Here is an 18,023-nt window from a genome sequence, read left to right on the forward strand (position 1 = left end):
TTGTCTTTTCTGTACGGGGTGGTTAATCCATGTACTCATTTTACATTCCTTGTTATTGCCTTTTACTTTCTCTAGTCTGATCTTGTGTAGAAGGATGGTCAGAAACTTGATCACCTGTACTAAACACAGTTTGGATGGCTGCCTTTTTAACCATGACTGAAGAAAAAAGACTACTACTAAATTTTACCTGTATACACTAATCCAGCTGCTCTCATACCAGGTCCCTCTGTAAGCACTTCATATCCCTTTGGAATTAATAGTTAACTGTACATTATCATATGACAGGGTAATGGGGAGCCTGGCTATCCCTGGCTGTAGAAAAACCTCTGAAAGTAGGCTATGATGTGCCATACACACACTAGGGTGACTGCATGGAAGCTGACTTAGCTGAAGCTGAGGATGAATTCTTCTGCTTGTCCAGATTCAGGCTGACTCCTGCAGTACTGCTGAAGCGATCTAGACATACATCTCCTCGTGCTGGTGTTTGCACTGGTAACCCTGCTAGGATAGACACAGGTCTGCTGGTCTTAGTCTGTATGGATCCAGTTCTTCATTCTACAGCAGCCTGTCTACTTAACCCTGAGCTGTCTCTTAATTTTGGTACATGATTTTGGACTGTCACAGATGTGTGGGTGTTGCTCCCACTCAGACAGCAGACAGACCCAGCTCTGCTTACAGGAGTGATTTTTAAAAAAGCTTGCAAACTTGTGATGTCATTACAAATGCTGATGATCTTATGCTTATAAAATAATTACTAATTCTTTAATGATGCAGATACTTTAGACAGTTATAAAAAGCAGGTAGAATTACCAAATTATATTTGTCTTATTTATTGCTAATTTTTTAGCTGTGGCACCACCTTGTGGACATTACTACATGGAATGAAAAGTTGACTAGTGGCAACAAAAGCAACTAAAACAGAGCAGGCATTTTGGAAAAACAACTATATTCACACATGATTTGCTAAAGCAGAGTAAAATAACTAAATTAAAAAACTGATTCCTAAAAATCCACATATGAAATAAAATGTATAATAAATACCGTCACCAGCGTACTCAGTTGTCTTTGCAGTTTTTACCAACTGTTCTGAGCATCAGCCTTCAAAACTATTTTTGTTCCTTCTTGATTGATTAACTAGCAGCATCTGAACCCCCGTTCTGTTGTTGCTGTGCAAATAGACACGACTTGTGCAAGTATCCCAAGCAACAAAACTTGCAAAATCAGAACCATAATACTGAACACATGGAGAAAACCCTAGGTCCTACTCCATAAATGTAAAGTCAGCAGTGAGATTAGTGTACACACTAAGCCACAAGAAAAATGATCTCTAACACAGATGAACTGGTGGATCTTTTAAATGCTTGCTGAAAAACAAAACAAAACAAAAAATAAATTTAAATTCCACTCTGTTGGCCATTAGATTCCCAGAACAACCTTTCACAGTTGAGATAACAGGGTGTTACTGTTATGAGTACTCTATCTATCTGCTATACAGGCAAATCAGTAAAGCACAGAGGAGCCAGAATTTTAAACAGAAGGAGATCTCCAAGTTGTGTGCAGCATATATCCACCCTGTGTCTGCCTATCTGAGTAAGTTTGGGAAGCATAATATTAAACATTGAATTGCATTTTCTATTCCTATCTCTTGAAAAAGTAACTGCATACAACTTGTTATTTACACTAGCATAAAGTGAAGGTGGAGGAGAAGATGAAGACTCGGACCAAGTTCCTCCCCTCTTGGACTGTCAACGGACTGTGCTGAACTCCACCTGGGGATCTCACATGCATAAGCCCTGCTGGGGATGAACCGCTTCCGTGTCTCTGGAATAGTGTCGGGGCACTGACCCCTCGTTTCATGTCTCTTCTTCAAATATGGACCTCTGCAGGCCCAACACTGCAGGCCCTTCGACTAATACTGACCATACCACAGTCCCTCCCCAAACTCCCACTCAGACAGCTCCCCTTAGTAGTATATGAAAGTTCATCCACCCAAGCATTTCCATTTCTGGTTTAACTCTTTGACAAATATGTAACTATTAAAGCAAGGCACGGAAACTCTCCAGTCTTGAGCTGAGAAAACTTCCTTTAAGTTGCTGTCACAGTTGATTTTTTTTTTTCTTTGTTAGTATCTATTTTTAAATGAAGTTTGCACAAGTTTCTTCTCACCTCTTCTGGGTTTTTGTGCATTCACAAGCTCTTCCCAATTAATCATTATAGTGAATAGGAATAACCAGTAAATCGAGTTTTTGGCTGGCAGCCTCAGAGGCTGCTCCACAACTGCCCACTGCCCTTGTGCCATTTCTAACTGAAATGGAGTGTTACAGCAAACATCAGAGTTCACTAAATTGAACAAAATTAATAAATACAGGTAGTTAACAAACTTTTACAGGGATGCTTGCTTGACATCTGAGGTAACTGTTAGCAGAAGTGGTCTAGCATGTGAGAAAACCGAACCACTCTGCGAAGAAACCAAGCACAGAAAATCTCAGACTAGCTAAAATGATATACTAAGCACCGTCAGCCAGGGAAGCAAACTCATCCCCAGTGGATTTTGCAGATCCTACCCAGGAGCTGTGGCTTACTGGGTTTTGGTGACACGTTACTCACATGGATTCCATAGCCTACATCCTTCTCTATTCTTACAGTTATGTATCATTAGTAAAGGAGGTAAATAATCATTGCTGCCACCCACTGTGGCATAGTCTCGGAAGAAGAGGGATGAGGAGTACAGCTAAGGCATCAGCATGGCCTCTGAAGACTCTGTGAGCTGAAAGTAATCCGATTTACAGGTATTGCACCAAGAAAGAAACCTAGATGACAACAAAATTCAGAGTCAAATTTACTCTTTGTTAAATAACCACTTTATATAATATTGTCCATTGTTGGAGAAGTTACCAGCTGAAAAATGAAGACTGTAGCGGATTACAGGAATGGAGTTAAAATAGCTAAAGCAACCTCCAAGGTAGTCCATTCCATAATACTGTCACCCCGAAACACATTATCAGGAAAGATCAGAATATACATCAATATAGATTTTTAGAAAGTTAGTTTATTAAAATGTCATGTAATGCAATTAAATATATTGTTCAGTATAATGTCTATATTAGAAAACACTAGAAAACCACCTTTAGCTAACATAGCTAAACATACACTGAGATGGTTGGGCCAAAAGAACTTTGGAATTAATGAAAGAAAGTTTGAGCAGAAAATAACAATGTACTTTTTAAAGGAAACACTTCCATTAATGACATAAAATGATATGATGTCATACCTGTTTGCGTTCCTGGGCCATCTGAAACAGAATAGTCTGAACACAGTGAATGCTGTTACATACAATAACATTTTTTTCACATTAAGCTTTTTTTGTTTATGTAGATATTTTGAACCATTCATCCTTCATCTAGAACAGACACTACTCTTGTTGGAACTGGTGTCTTTCCTTTGGGAATAGAAGCATTGTACCTGTTTTATGAAAGAACATAGAATAAAATGTCATTTTTTTCCTTTAATATCTCATAAAATCAAAATATCTTTTAAAACATGACAATAATAATACAATTTTTACAATATAGATCTTTTTAGAATTGTTTGTTAGAAACTCAGTTTTATTTTGTTTATTCTTCTTCATCTCAAAAAGATGAAGCAGTTTATACTGGTAAAATTGTTTTCCTTTAGTATCTTCATAAAATACATATTACAGTTATTTCACTTTTTGTGCTCAGTAATTCCCTAGTATAAGTGCACTGGAAAAAGTACAGGGCTTCTAAATTCTTAGTGATTATTCTTAGAGATTGACTATGACACTTATTTTCAACTTAATTATTTGTTTCTGAAAAAATAAAGCATTTGTTGCTCCTTATGCATACTTAGTGCAGCAATTCTCCTTAGGGACCATCAGCGTAATTCTGTTCCCTATTGCAATCAGTTGCATTAGTGCAGCCCTGGATGTATTTGGATGGAAGTTGTTATCCAGAAAACTGCAGCGGCAGTTACCATAAACCTGGCGTGAGTGACACAGAAGAGACTGTGCCAAGTCGATTCTTATATTGAACTCAGTTTATAAAAATATCTTATTTCTCATCTTCTTGAGCAGGTGAAAATGTTATTTTGTGTCCATCACATTCAGTTGATTTGCTTTTAGAAAAGAAGCTAATAAGCTCTGTGGTAAAAATAACTTTATATTTCCATAATGGTATTTTCTCCAGAGACTTGGAACTCCCTTGAATGTTTTAATTATCTCTTTCCTGAAAGTCAATGAAGTAGCATGGCACTATATTAAAATAATTTTCTTTCAGTTTCTGCAAGAACTGATTTCTTGCTGAATTAGCATATCAACTGCAAAACCAATCTCCACAGCATTGGTGACCTTATGTCACTTTAGGTATTACAGAGCTAGAGAGAAACAGTTTCAGAAGGCTATAACAGTTTAAAATTATTCAGTATAAATCCACTTACTAAACTGATACATGTAGGAGACAAGCCGCTGAAATTATGGTGCTAATCTGTATGGCTTAAAGTCAGATTTCTGCATTTTTAAATGCCGTACCCACCGACACAGAACCGCAGTGGGTATTAACAGAAAATGGGATGGAACAGGCAGAAATCTGGTCAGGCTGGAGAAAATCCTGGGAGGGAGAGAATGAAGGAGAAAGCAGCCAGCACCCCCAGGGTAAGACTCCGGGGTACACCGCCCTTGTGTCGGAGAACAAAGGGGGTTCCTACCACAGGGAGAAGTGGAGAAGGGCACCAAAACCTAGACATGAAAGTTTCAGGGGTCCTTCAATATGAGAAGAATATTGAGGTGACATTCGGAAAGTTTGCAGAAAGGGATGGATAAACCCAGCCTCCCCTAGTCCAAATGCAGAACCTATTTGGTCTACAGAAAAACAAAGTGCACAACTCTCCAGCTATCAAAAGACAAAGTAATATTATTAAGTTATTTAATACTTTTATTCAGTGAACGAAAGTTGCATAAGCCTTTATGCTTATTAGACATTAGATTTAATTTCCTGTATTACTGAGAAATGGGTGACTTGGACCTATGCCAGGCTTGGATAGATATAATAGGCTATACATTTATAAAAGGAAAACAGTAGAAGTAGGAACTGCTGCTAGAGGTGTCAATTTAAAGTAATACTCTTCCCATCAAAAAACCCCTCCCACACAGAGACTATTGCAATCAGAGGAGATACGCTGTAAAAGCATTAAGTCAGTGAAAAGTGGTGGCAGCAAGATGGCAACTTATGACCAAGGGTATTTGACCTTCATATATTATTTATGTCTGAAGACTTAATTTTGTGGTTTCAGGATGGATTCATCCTAGCAAAATTTGATGTCTTCTAATAATTATCACAGGTGTTATTTATATATTTATGTCTTGGTCTGCCAGACCCAATGTGACTCCATATATTGATAATAAAGAAACAGGTTATTTACTTATTGTTTCATCTGCTAAAGTGCAAAAAAAATCAAATCAAATGCTCGATAATCTATTCATTTCCTAATTCCTTGTGCAACATTCCTCAATTTCTTGTTTTTCAGGGTGTTTCCCTTTTTTCTTAGAGGCAATGTGAAAGAGTTTTCAAAAGAAGGAGGATCCAGGAATTCTCAACACTTCCAAGTTAGTTCCTTGGCATTTTCATGATGAAACACCACAGGCAGATCTTCCTATCACTATTCAGCTGGTCTAAAAAAATACATTATCTTTGCCTTTCCATATAAATCTTGTGTCTATTAAAATATGAAAGCCATTTTAAAAGTTCATCTTTGTTCTTATTTTGAAGGTGCTTTAAGAATATTTACAAACTAAGTGCCATAGAATATAGAATCATACAATCGTTTAGGTTGGAAAAGACCTTTAAGATCATCGAGTCCAACTGTTAACCATGCCCACTAAACCATGTCCTGAAGTGCCAGGTCTACACGTTTTTTGGATACCTCCAGGGATGGTGACGCCACCACTTCTCTGGGCAGCCTGTTCCAATGCCTGACAACCCTTTCAGTAAAGAAATTTTTTCTAATATCCAATCTAAACCTCCCCTGCCACAACTTGAGGCCATTTCCTCTCGTCCTGTCACTAGTTACTTGATAGAAGAGACCAGCACCCACCTCACTACAACCTCCTTTCAGGTAGCTGTAGAGAGCGATAAGGTCTCCCCTCAGCCTCCTTTTCTCCAGACTAAACAACCCCAGTTCCCTCAGCTGCTCCTCATAAGACTTGTGCAATGTAATTACATATTTTGATTTTTCCTTGTTCAAATTACGATATTCTCAACTCCTTGAGACATAGTATGTGCCTATTACTGAAGTAATACGTCAAAATACATTGCAATTTGTTAATATCCATACTAGTAAGGAAAGAAAGCGAGTAACAAATGAACAAATTCTGCACCATAAAACACCAAATATTCATTTCTAGAGTAAAGTATATGCTAAGATTTTCCAGAGCAAGATTAAACTAAAATAGGTGTTCAGAAAGACAAAGGTTGTTACCATCTGTGGTCCAGCTGAAGTGAGAGATCATTATAGGTATTCAGTGTCATTGATAGTAAGACCCAAGTCACTTCCATATCTGTATTTTTAAGTCAAATATCACTCTGAGGAGACATTCAAAACACTTAGCAGCTCTCATTATGCCTTTTCTGGGCCTCAGCCATCTGGATGTATTTTTAGGGTCACAGCCTTTGCTTTCTTTAGGATTCCTACACAGCCAAGTTCCAGCTAAAATGCTGACAAGACATAAGCAAACTGCTTCAAATATTCACAGCATCACTGAGGTTGGAAGCACCTCTGGAGATCATCCAGTCCAACCCCCAGCTCAAAGCAGAATCACCCAGAACAGGCTGCTCAGGAGCTTGCCCAGTTGGGCTTTAAGTATCTTCAAGGATGCCAACTTCACAACCTCTTTGGGCAACCATGTGGCAGATGCTCCATTCTCTTAATCATCTTCATGGCCATTTCCTGCACTCGCTCCGGTATGTCCATGTCCTTCTTCTTGTGGGGAGCCCAGAACTGGCCACAGTACTCGCACTGAAGTCTCACCAGTGCTGAGTAAAGGCGAATAATCACCTTTGACCTCCTGGCAATGCTTTTCCTAATGCAGCCCAAGATGCTGCTGGCCCTCTTTTCCAATCTGTATGTTTACAGATACAACAGAATTTTAAGGACATTATTAGTTTTATATTTCCAGGGCCTGCTATTCATCAGGGAAATAGAAACTATATTATTCTGCTAATACATGTTTTATGTCAGTATCAGGGATTGTATTTATGCTCGTTACATGCTTTTCCTAAAGAACTGGCCCATTAAAAACAGTTCTTTGGGATGACTACATACTGCCTTGTAAAAACATCTGTGCACACATTTCTAAAGGTAACCCTGAAAAACTCTAACAGTGCAAAACCAGGTATCTTCATAGGAATGAAGGCATCTTGGAAAACTGCAATTCTAAAGAACAGGAATTCTCAATTTCATAATTTTGTTACTGTTGAGATCTAAAGATAACAGATTAATCACCATTACGTTTAACTCACAGATAACCTTTTGTAGCAGTAACATCCAGCTCATAAACTTCCACAGTTTCCAAAAGCACTCCATATTGTTTCAGGAGCCAAAAATCCAGTTTTCCCTCATGTATTCCTGAGAACCTTCCACTTCCTCTGCAGCTGCCACAGTGCAACTGTGGACAATATTATGTATTGACAACACACAAATTTTTTGTGTAGAAAGGTCCATAGACTTTCCAGTGGGTCCGCAGGCAGCCTAAAGCAATGAGATGTTCTATCAAATTTGTTTGTCTTGGCAAGGAAGACAGCAACTTTGTTCTTGAAAAATCTACATTTAGTTCCTCATCTATAAACAATTTTCATCAGTTCTTCCATCTGCAGTATATGTTTTTGGCAAACAATTTGTAGCGTTTCTTGTTATACATGTCAAATTGTTTCTGTTCTGCACAAGCTACGATGACTTAAAGGATCAAAGTGTCATGTAGTGGAAGGAGTTTATTCCCTCTGAATCCAGTGGTACCGTTACTGCCTGGGTTGGTCCATGATTTTTTTGCATTTCCGATAGTCTGTGACTGCAGAAAACAGGAACAATTAGGCAAAGCAAAACTCCTTGCCATTAGTGACATAGCAGTACATGAGCCAATACACAGTCTAGCTAATACCCATTTACCTTCTGGAACAGTTTAAAGCAGGATGCAAAATATTCTTCCAAAAAGACACAAAGTCCTTTCCATCTTTTTTTTCCTATAAAGCTATGCCAAAAGCCCTGGGAAAGCCTTTTGACTCTTCAGCTAACATGCTCAAAAGAAAATTGGGAGACTGGCAAAAAAAACACAATATGGACAATGCTGGGATTCAGATTAACATTAGGAAAAGCAAACACCTTTCATACCACTCCCACCTCTCACATATCCGTGCTGAATTGAGATTAAAATTCAGATGCTAGGAAGCAGAGTAGCTCTTCCCAAAACAATGCTAGATTGGCCCAGGAGGCCACAACCTGCACGATTTTTTATAGACTGACTTTCAAAGTGCCTCATAGCTGCCTCTTGGTCTCAGAGATGTTGAATATCATTCTCAGCTTTTTCCAACGCAGACCAGATGTTGTATTGTGATCATTCTCTCATGGACCTTTTCCATTTTGACTCTCCATCAGCTAGGGATCCAAAGAGACATTACTTGAAAAACAGGAACCATAAAAGAGCCAGGAACTTATAAATTAAAACATAAACACTAATTTGTTTTCTAAGATACAGATGTCTTTTCTCAGTTCAAGCCTTGATCTCTCCACCAGTTAAAGGCAACAGTTTCCGTGGAGGCATGCACTGGAAATCAGCCAATGGGCATTAACTTTTGGTTCTGACTGAACTGGGGAAAATTTGAAAAAGAAACACAGAATTAAAAGTTGTGATAGTAATTAATGGCTGATGCCATTTAAAAATGTTCATGACATTAATACCAGAAAAAGTGTCTTACCACAAGGAACTGTAGGATTATTATTGAACCTTTTGGACAAAGCTTGGAAGAGTTTCAAGTTGTCTTTGGTGATGGCAGGGGCCTTGCCTTCTCCTTACCTCGCTGATCTGTTTAGGCACAGGGATCAGGATCCATCTCTGGGGAAGTGCATCCTACGGTGGTGACTAATGCAAGTGGCAGTGGTGTTACGGCAATGTGGAACTGGTGGTTCACCAGCTCCAGAGAAAGGGACAGGGCTGGAAGAGGAAGGGACACAAGGCAGAGACAGTACAGGTGCAGGGTAGTGGAACAGGCTAATACCACAGACATGAAAATGTAAGTAATGAACTGTATATTTTAAATAACTATTCTGGTAAAATACTACAGCAACATCAATACTGTTCTTTAATAGTTTCTACAGCACTGTATCCTTGCAGAAATTAATTGCCAAGATAAAACACTGTCTGGTCAATAAAACATGAACTCTGGTATGAAGGATTGGTTCTGGTGAGTTTATAAAGAGGTAGAGCAAAAGCTTTCTTCCTTTTGATTAAGAAGAAGAATCTGCTTGAAGTCGCCTAGCTGCAAATCAAACATAAGCTGAAAAAGCTGAAAATCAAAAATAAAGTACTATACTAAAATTACATACCGAAGTTGGAATTCAAATGTCATTATGGAGACACAGATTTAAGAGAACACTTTAATATGTTACAAACACAAGTGCTCAGAGTTCAACTGTATATATTTAATTTTGTAGTAACTTAACACATCAAACCTTGTTTTCAAATGGCCATTGAAAATCTTTCTATCTTTTTCAATGCTAAATCACTTGATATATCAGTACTATTACATCTCTTAACATATTTATATAAATAAAAAATGAATATGCAAAGATTTAAAATAGTAGAAAAGCTAGAGGCAACCAAAGAAAACATTTACAAAAATGTGCATAATAAAGAGATAAGGATGAAGATGTACTTTCTTTTTTAAACATGACCTACATATGCACTGATTTTTTATCTTCAAAAAGTAGCAATTCACCAGTCACACCTCTTCATTCCTTTTCAAATCAATTTTATACACCTACACAATTCTTCTGCCAGTGGATTACTGCAAGTTTACACTTAAGCTTTGAGTTTCTAGTCCTGCTGTATTTTCTTGATAAAATCTATTAGTACAAGAGATTCATATTAATCTGCAACTTTTAGCAATTAACCCTCTGTTTATGATACACTGCAATTGAACATTTTATCGTACATATTAGCAGGGGAATGTGCAACAGATTACTCTTCAGTGTCTTGATGTCATCAGTTTCCTTCCTTCTCATATGAGCATATATATACAAGCAACTATAATTTCTAACACAATCTAATATAAAAAAGTATTACTGAATGCTTGGCCTTGTCTTATACTCCTCCAGAGACTTCTGCTTTTACCAACACTGGCTTTTTCTAGAGCCTTCTGCTCAGAATGAATAAGGAAATAGTCTGTCCTTTATACCAGGGGGTTGTCCTTTCTCTGTACTACAATGAATTAACTTGGTGGAGCAGGGATTCTGAGCAGTCATTATTCCCTCCCCGGACACCTCTGGAATAAATTCTTGCTTTCCAACACCCTTTTATTACAAGCTTTATGTATTAATTTTCTTTTCTTAGGCTACAGCTTTTCTAGATTTCACACCATACTAGTGTCTGTCTGTACTCCTCTTGTTGAATTGTTCATGCTTCATTATTTAAGTGCAGGGAATTCTAAGTAGATGTTCCCACTTCATATGCTCTTCCCTTGAGGAGTGAACTAGCATCTGCTGTTCCTGGTCTCTTGAGGAAGAAACACCCTCCACAGAAAGGACCCACAAAGCTCCTTTCATGGCTTCATTTCACACTAAGAAAGATTTTTCTTTTTATTGCACGTGCTGGTTCCAGCACCTTGCTATGAGGTAAAAAATTTAGTCCTGTAGATTGCTAAAGTCTTAATATTCCCTTCCTTAAGGAGCAGACTAAGGTCAAAATTGAGAATATGCATTTTTCTCAAAGGTTTTGCCCTGGCTCGGACAATTCCTCAAAGATGCCCTTCACTGAACCCATAGAATTCTACTTCAAAAGAGGCTTTGGATTGCTATGAGAACTAAAAGGAGTCAGTCAGGAACTCCTAAGCATCCACAGGCATTTCTGTGACTTTTTTAATAATATGCTGGTAATGTGCATTTATAGTTTTATCTGTTAATTTATTAAGAATGGTGACTTTTTTAGATCTATTTATGTTACGAATGAGTTGTGTTTATGAAATTCCCGGACTACTGAAGGATGAAAATCTAAGTCTTTAGATTCAATATGAAGTAAACAGTTATTTTAAACTAAACTGTAAAGTGGCAGATGTACAGTCACTTTTACAGGGAATTTTAAGTATTAAAATGTATTGTACCTGATATATCTTTAAAGTGAAGATTTCATCCAGACTCCTCTTGGTAAGAACTAGGAAATTCTTTCCTGGCTTTGTGATGTCCAGATCATGAACTTTTGTCTCTTTTTAATCACCGTGCTTAGTCAGACATCCACCTGTAGGAATAGCAACCTCTGCTCTCCTCCCAACAAAGGGGCTGGTATGGCACCCCATTCACCCGCCATATTCCTTTTTACTCTTGTCATCCCTTCCATGCAAGCCACTCCAGCCAAACTTTCCCTGGGTACACTACCTTCTCAGAAAAAAAAGTGGTTACATTTTCAGTTAGAGGTGTAAGATGTCTTCTGAAGAGTAGATTGGATTTAAGCACACACCTGTCTCCTGCTTAAAATTCACACAGATCTAACTTGCAAATTCAGTGAAGAGCAGCTCTTTTCTACTACCGCCACTCCAAAATCCTACTGGGATCATTCTAAAACCTTAAAATAAAGATCATATTCTCGTATTCATTACGTACCTCAACAGGTTATGTTGTGCAAGATATTATTCTTTTTGAATGTAGTATGACTGTCAAATGCCAACCTAAGAAGTAAAAAATGGAGCTACAGATGTTTTAGCATGGAGGCACCTCCGCCAAACTTTCCCTAGATGTCGCTACACTTTCTGGCTACTTTATTATAGCCTTTACTATTAAATGGAAAACCATCATACAGTTTTCTAATTTCTTCATATAGAAGAAATAGAAAACTATCATATACTAATCCAATTTCTTCGGAGTGACAAAAAGCTATTCTAATTGTATGTATAGATTATTTATATAATAGAATATATAATATATTGTACTAATGTCATATTGAAATTTGAAAATAGCTTTTATCACAGGCTTGTTTTCATGCTCTTTTTACCTTCCTAACACTCTTTCTACCCAGTATGTTGGCTCAGTGAGTCTGGAGTTGCTTACCCTTTTCCATTACTTTGTGCTGAAACCAAGTATCTCATTAAGGATATTCCCAAAGTTTCCATATTCAGTTTTCATGCCTACTTTGCTATTCTTTCTGTCTTAACAATTTTTCCAAAGAATGTCCTTCTGCCCTTATATGATTTTGCCACCCAAAGACTCATTTATACTATACAAATGCTACAGGAAACTACTCTGGGAATTCAAGGCTTGTTAGTGTTTTAGCCGATTCAGACTTAAAGCAGAGTTCTGGGGACAACATCCTTGTTTCCATCCCTGTTTATCACCTCTCTGTAATTTGCTATTTCTTACCTGTGAAAACAGTCTTCAAAAAGCATATGCGATTTCTACACATGAATGAAGTTTCCGTATTGGCCAGCAATATGAAGAATCCCCAGTTTATTGCAAAGACTACCAAAATATCTTTAGATTTTCTAAGTATTTAAAATCTCAGTTTTGCTGAGTAGTCATGGATTGATTGTCCACAAGATGGGGCTTCTACAACGGAGATCTTTGTATCCAAATTTAAGATTCTGATGCAAAAACTAGGAATGTCATCACAGTTGACAGGATCAATTTTAGCCCATACTTTCAAATTCTGGCACAGAAACAGTCCTCACAAAAGGAACCCCACTCCCCATGTCTTGCGTAAAAACAATAATCCCTCAGGAAATCAAAACAGCACCAAGTCATTTTATCTTGTCCTTAACCTTTGCACTGTGCTGGTGTACAGCTTATGAGTCAGAGGCAATACGCACCATTACAGTCATCCTGTGTCTTGCAGAGATTCTGTAAGGTGATCTACTTCTACCTGAGCTTTTGTGGAAAAGTACGTAGTCCAAAACACCATGTAAAGTGTATGTTGTTTTGAGACATTTCCCAAGTCAATATGTAACCTAATATATGAATTTCTAAAGCAGTCTGCAAGTCCACTGTTAGGATGTTCCTGTTAAGATGATAACACCTCCAAAAAAAAGTTAGAGAAAGTAGCTCCACAGAGTCTGTAATTTCTATAAACTGAAAGAGGGAAAAGCTTGCTGTTACAAAAACTAACTGTAGGCACGCACTCCAAAATGAATGAAAATAAAAATAATTTATTCTTAGACACAAAAATTTTGAAACATTTAAAAAAAAGAAAACCAGGAATAGACTTACAGTACCTTCAGCTGTCTTGTTTCAGTGTGCGGGAAGTGTTTGTTTAAACAGTATGTGATTTGTTCTGCTAAAAAAAAGGCCTCCTCTTTTGTCATATAAGTAAGCTTAAACAATCAAGATTTTCATGTCTTAAAGGAATCTCCACACAACCAAAAGCAGGACAGACTAACTGGGATTGTGCAGCTACCTTCTTGTATCCCTTCTCGTACTAAGAGAGAAATCAGGAAGACTTAATTTATGATCATTCCTGTTTTCTGCATGATGTTGTTTTCTAGAATTTTTTTCAGGAAGCACAGTATTCCATCAGACAACAGAAGTGTTTGGCATGCAAAAGCAAATACTGGTACAAATTTCCAGCCTGCTCTCCCTCCAAGAGGAGGTTGTACACACACGGACTATTCAAAACGTAAAACTGGATCTTAAGAAGAGGAAACACTTCTGGCCAGATCGTAAAGTTAATTTCCCAAAGACTAACTCCTCCCCAGTGCCAGAGGCAGTCATTCACAATCACCTAATATTTTTTGTACAAAATCTTCAGTGGTTCCTCCTCACATTCCTTCTGTTCAGTATCCAGTAACTTGTCTTCTGCAATTCAGCTAGCTAAGCTGTCACAGACCAGAGTTTCAACAGGAAGTGCTAAATTGTACCCTTCAGAATAATCATCTGGAGAAGCATAAAATAAGAAAATCTGAGTAGGCAGGAATTACACGGAGAAGGATAGGGAGTGACAGTACGCTACAAATGGAAGTCAGTGATGTTGTATTATGAAAAAGGAAGGACACTAAGTTTGATAAATGGCATTTTTGCACATACTAAATGATATTCTCTTTACTCAACACTGAAGTTTTAACTGGAGTACTGTGTCCAGCTTTGGATGCCATGCCTACTGAAAAAGTGGACCAAAGAAAGAGTCTACAGCACAGTGAAACATACGGGAGATTTACAAATCATGATCCGTAAGAAAGACTGAAACAAAGCAGCATAACAGCCTTCACATATCTAAAATCACTGCAAGACAGGACATGTAATAAAGAGTTTGACTTGTAGCAATCTTAAATATTAGGAAAAATTCTGAAATTGCAAGGGATTAGAACACAGTACCTACAGGTGTTATTCAGTATCCAGAAACAGTCTCAACAGTTTTCTGTCAAGGAATGACAAAGACATAGGTGATCTTGGACTGGGACAGAGTTGTATGTCAGAGGGTCACACTCCATAGGTTCTCATGAATCTTTCCATGTGTCATGTTATCACTCTGTTATTGCAGAAGACCTGTAGCTACCTACAGGAAGAAAAGACAGATTTTAGGCTATAGGAAAAATGGTGAAAATCAGAAAAACAGGAAGACTTAGGAGAAGGCGAGCAAGAGGTGTTTCAAGTCGTGCAGCACAAAGCATATTCAACTTGGACAAATGATAAATGCCCCAACTCTGTTTCAAAGAGGAACAAGCATTTTGGATACTACCTTACTGTTGCACTGAACTGAAGGCTTTGTGAGGAACAAAGGCTCCAAGATAAAAGTCAAATTCAGATGAAACAATATCATGTTCAACTTCATAGCCCTCGTTAGCTGAGGTAATTTTGGCTTCTGGACCTGCTACTCCAAATATCTATCCTTTCCCCTCATCTTGGCCTGAACCCGCAGTGACAGTACCTGATGACTAACAAACTGGCCACTGGTGAACTCTGGATAGAACTCGCTCCTTGCAAATTCAGGAAGTATTTACAGACAGTAAAAAGTGAAGAAAGACCAACACTTCAATTAAAATTTAAAATTAAATTAAAAAGTAAAAGATTAAAGTTAAAACGTAGATTTCTGTGTATTGAATATCTACCACCTGTTGAATGCCAGCCCAGTACTCAAGTGTCCCAAAGCCTGTCAGGGGTGACGTGTCAGCAAGTCACACTCCCACTCAAACACAACAGTTACTGTGATTCCTTAATATTCTGCTATTGGGAACTTTGCCACCCATGCTACTTACCCGATTTTTTACCTACTGCCATGTTTTCTTACTGGCATTTTCTAAGGATATAAGGCAGAGCGAGAATTACAACACAGCAGTAATGCATCTGTTGTAAATCACCCAAGAGAAACAAAACAATATAAACCAGTCTGAAACCTTCTGGGGTTATCGGTATATAATCTACTGCAACTAAACCCATTCCTGAGACATTTGACCTAATCCGCCTTTCAAAGCATTCAGTAAACCAGATTCCCGGGTAATAATTTCCAGTGCTAAACTACTTCTGCAGTTTGAAATAATCTCCGAAAGTGTACCTTAAATCTCCTACTCTACGTCCATCACCTCTTGCCCTAGACCCACTGAACATGAAGAAAAAAGTATTCCTTTTCTCTGCAGAGAAACTTTTTACATTTTTGAAGATCATTACCACTTTTCCCAACACTTTCTTTTTCTTTAAACCAAACAACCCCAAATTCTTTCAGTCTTTGCTCTTAGATCATGTTTTCTAGGTCTCCGATCATTCTGGAAGTTGAGACTGTGGTAATATGTGGTACACTGAGAAAAAGGAAAATTGACTCCTACACAAAATTCACCATGAAGCTGGGTGACAGAGGGTTTGTTTGAAGAGGTTACCTTTGTGTGATGATTGTCTGCTTTGTTGTGTGGTTTTTTTAATGCCAAAATACATGTCCTTTTTCTTTGCGAGATGCAGTGTAGGTGCCCCTGTGCATGGAGTAGCTAGGCATTATGCTCTTTGGTCATAAAACATTGTGGACCTGGGGAAAACAGTTATTACAGAAGGCAACATATTTATGCCAATAATGGAAAACATATCCTTACCAAGATGGTATCTTTGGGATAAATTGATGTAAGTGGTATTTGTGATGCCAGGATAATTTAAGCAGAAGTTCAAGTAATTTTTAGAAACATGAGCAAAATGCTGCATCACAAAGTGCATTTCAGGGAAATATATTAGTTCCATAATTGCTTTCTAGTGCAGCATTCACTGTCTCTCAGAAAACAATATACAATTGTAATATATACTGAGAAATATCTATGGTTCAGCTAAAATCAACAAAACTAAAAATAACGACATGCATTTTAGAAGATGCTATGTTCTTTATAACCAGATAAATTAACTCAGTCATTGCCATAATCAGATTCACATATATAATTGAAGAATGTAATTTACTTCCATTCTCCAGAGGTATACAAGGCCTTTTTTTCCAGAAGAAGGTTTTAAAATTGTAATGCATCTTATTCACCAACACTACCTGAGCAAACAGCGCTATCTCTGAACCTATAGGTACCATGGCATGGAAAGATTGCACTCAGAAGTTAACTGGCTTCTGTATATGAATTGAGAAAACAATCTTATCCAGAAGAAAGATAAGACATAATAAGGGATGATAAGTGCTAGGAAAGTAAGCCTGATGGAAGAAAAGGAAGTGAAAAAACTTTTCCATGCTGAGGACAGAAAAGGTCTTTCAAAAAACTTTTGTTGAGCATGACACATTAAACATACCCAAAATGTTGTCCAACAATAACATGACCATGGATCATGTAAAATGAAGTCACCAAAGGGTCTTTTATCTATAAATTAGGCAATTTATGATGTCAATTTTGCAAAGAAACTATTAACAAGAAAGACTTTTCACAACCTCAGTGGTTTTTAGATTTTTAACTCAAAAAGAAAGGGATTTTTCAGTAAGATAGCTCATCATCTCTGGCTAGCTCGTATGAGCCTTAAGAATACAGCATTTTATGTAACTTGTCCCCCCCATATCAAAACCCTTTAAAATAAAACATAAACATTCCATTGCCTGCATCCTTTAAAAACATTTTTCATTAATTTCCATTTTGTTTTTAAAAATACATTTCATTTAGAAGATGCTAGCTGCCAAAAAGTGGTTAGTACGGAACTGTGTATGACACTGTCGTATCGAGACTTACCAGAACATTAATCCTGTACACTGGCAAATTTCAGACTACCCCATTTCCGTTCTGACAACAGATTACAGCCAATTGTTTCAATGTTTACAGGTAAGAAAAAGTTTCATTGACTTAGGTTGCCAGTTCTGTATTGATATTAGTCTGATACAAATTTTTATACACGCATTCGTCTTTTCTACCAGTAGTATCTATGCAGCCTTAAACCACTATATGGCTCTTTCTTCCATCTATAGGATCATTTTAAGGCTCCAGAAATCCAGCCTGATGATTACTTGTTCCCCAAACTAAGTGGGGGAAGTAAAAAACAGAGAGAACCGAAGAAATCAGTTAACCTGTCCTATGGTTCCCTGGAACAGAGAAACTGTACTTGTCAATCACATCCTCTCAGAAAAAGAGACCATATAAAACCTACTTGTGAGCCTCCAAATCTGTATGGAACAAGCATCTCCTATGGCATGAACAGCTCATAAACAGGCGGCTGGTTTTTTTTTTTTTTTCGGTCTATACTCTATTTGGTCCACAGTCACCTCTACTATTCTGCATGTGCAAGGATCACTTCTGTGTCTATTTCTGCAAAAGCAGATCCTTCTAAGCAGCCTCTGTACTTACAAGTATTATCTACAGAAAGCAGGT

At 37.7% G+C, this 18,023-nt stretch overlaps 1 long non-coding RNA gene across 1 annotated transcript; it reads right to left on the bottom strand.

Annotated features, from left to right (window-relative positions):
* Nucleotides 1-6,160: 6,160 nt before the first annotated feature.
* LOC115349537 lies at nt 6,161-14,862 on the bottom strand. The gene is made up of 3 exons (XR_005933786.1): nt 14,579-14,862; nt 11,382-11,515; nt 6,161-9,217 (listed from the first exon to the last, which is right to left on the bottom strand). It is a non-coding gene; the product is annotated as an uncharacterized LOC115349537 (long non-coding RNA).
* Nucleotides 14,863-18,023: the final 3,161 nt, after the last annotated feature.

This window comes from Aquila chrysaetos, chromosome 12 (genome assembly GCF_900496995.4).
Source record: "Aquila chrysaetos chrysaetos chromosome 12, bAquChr1.4, whole genome shotgun sequence".
Taxonomy (NCBI): Eukaryota; Metazoa; Chordata; class Aves; order Accipitriformes; family Accipitridae; genus Aquila; species Aquila chrysaetos.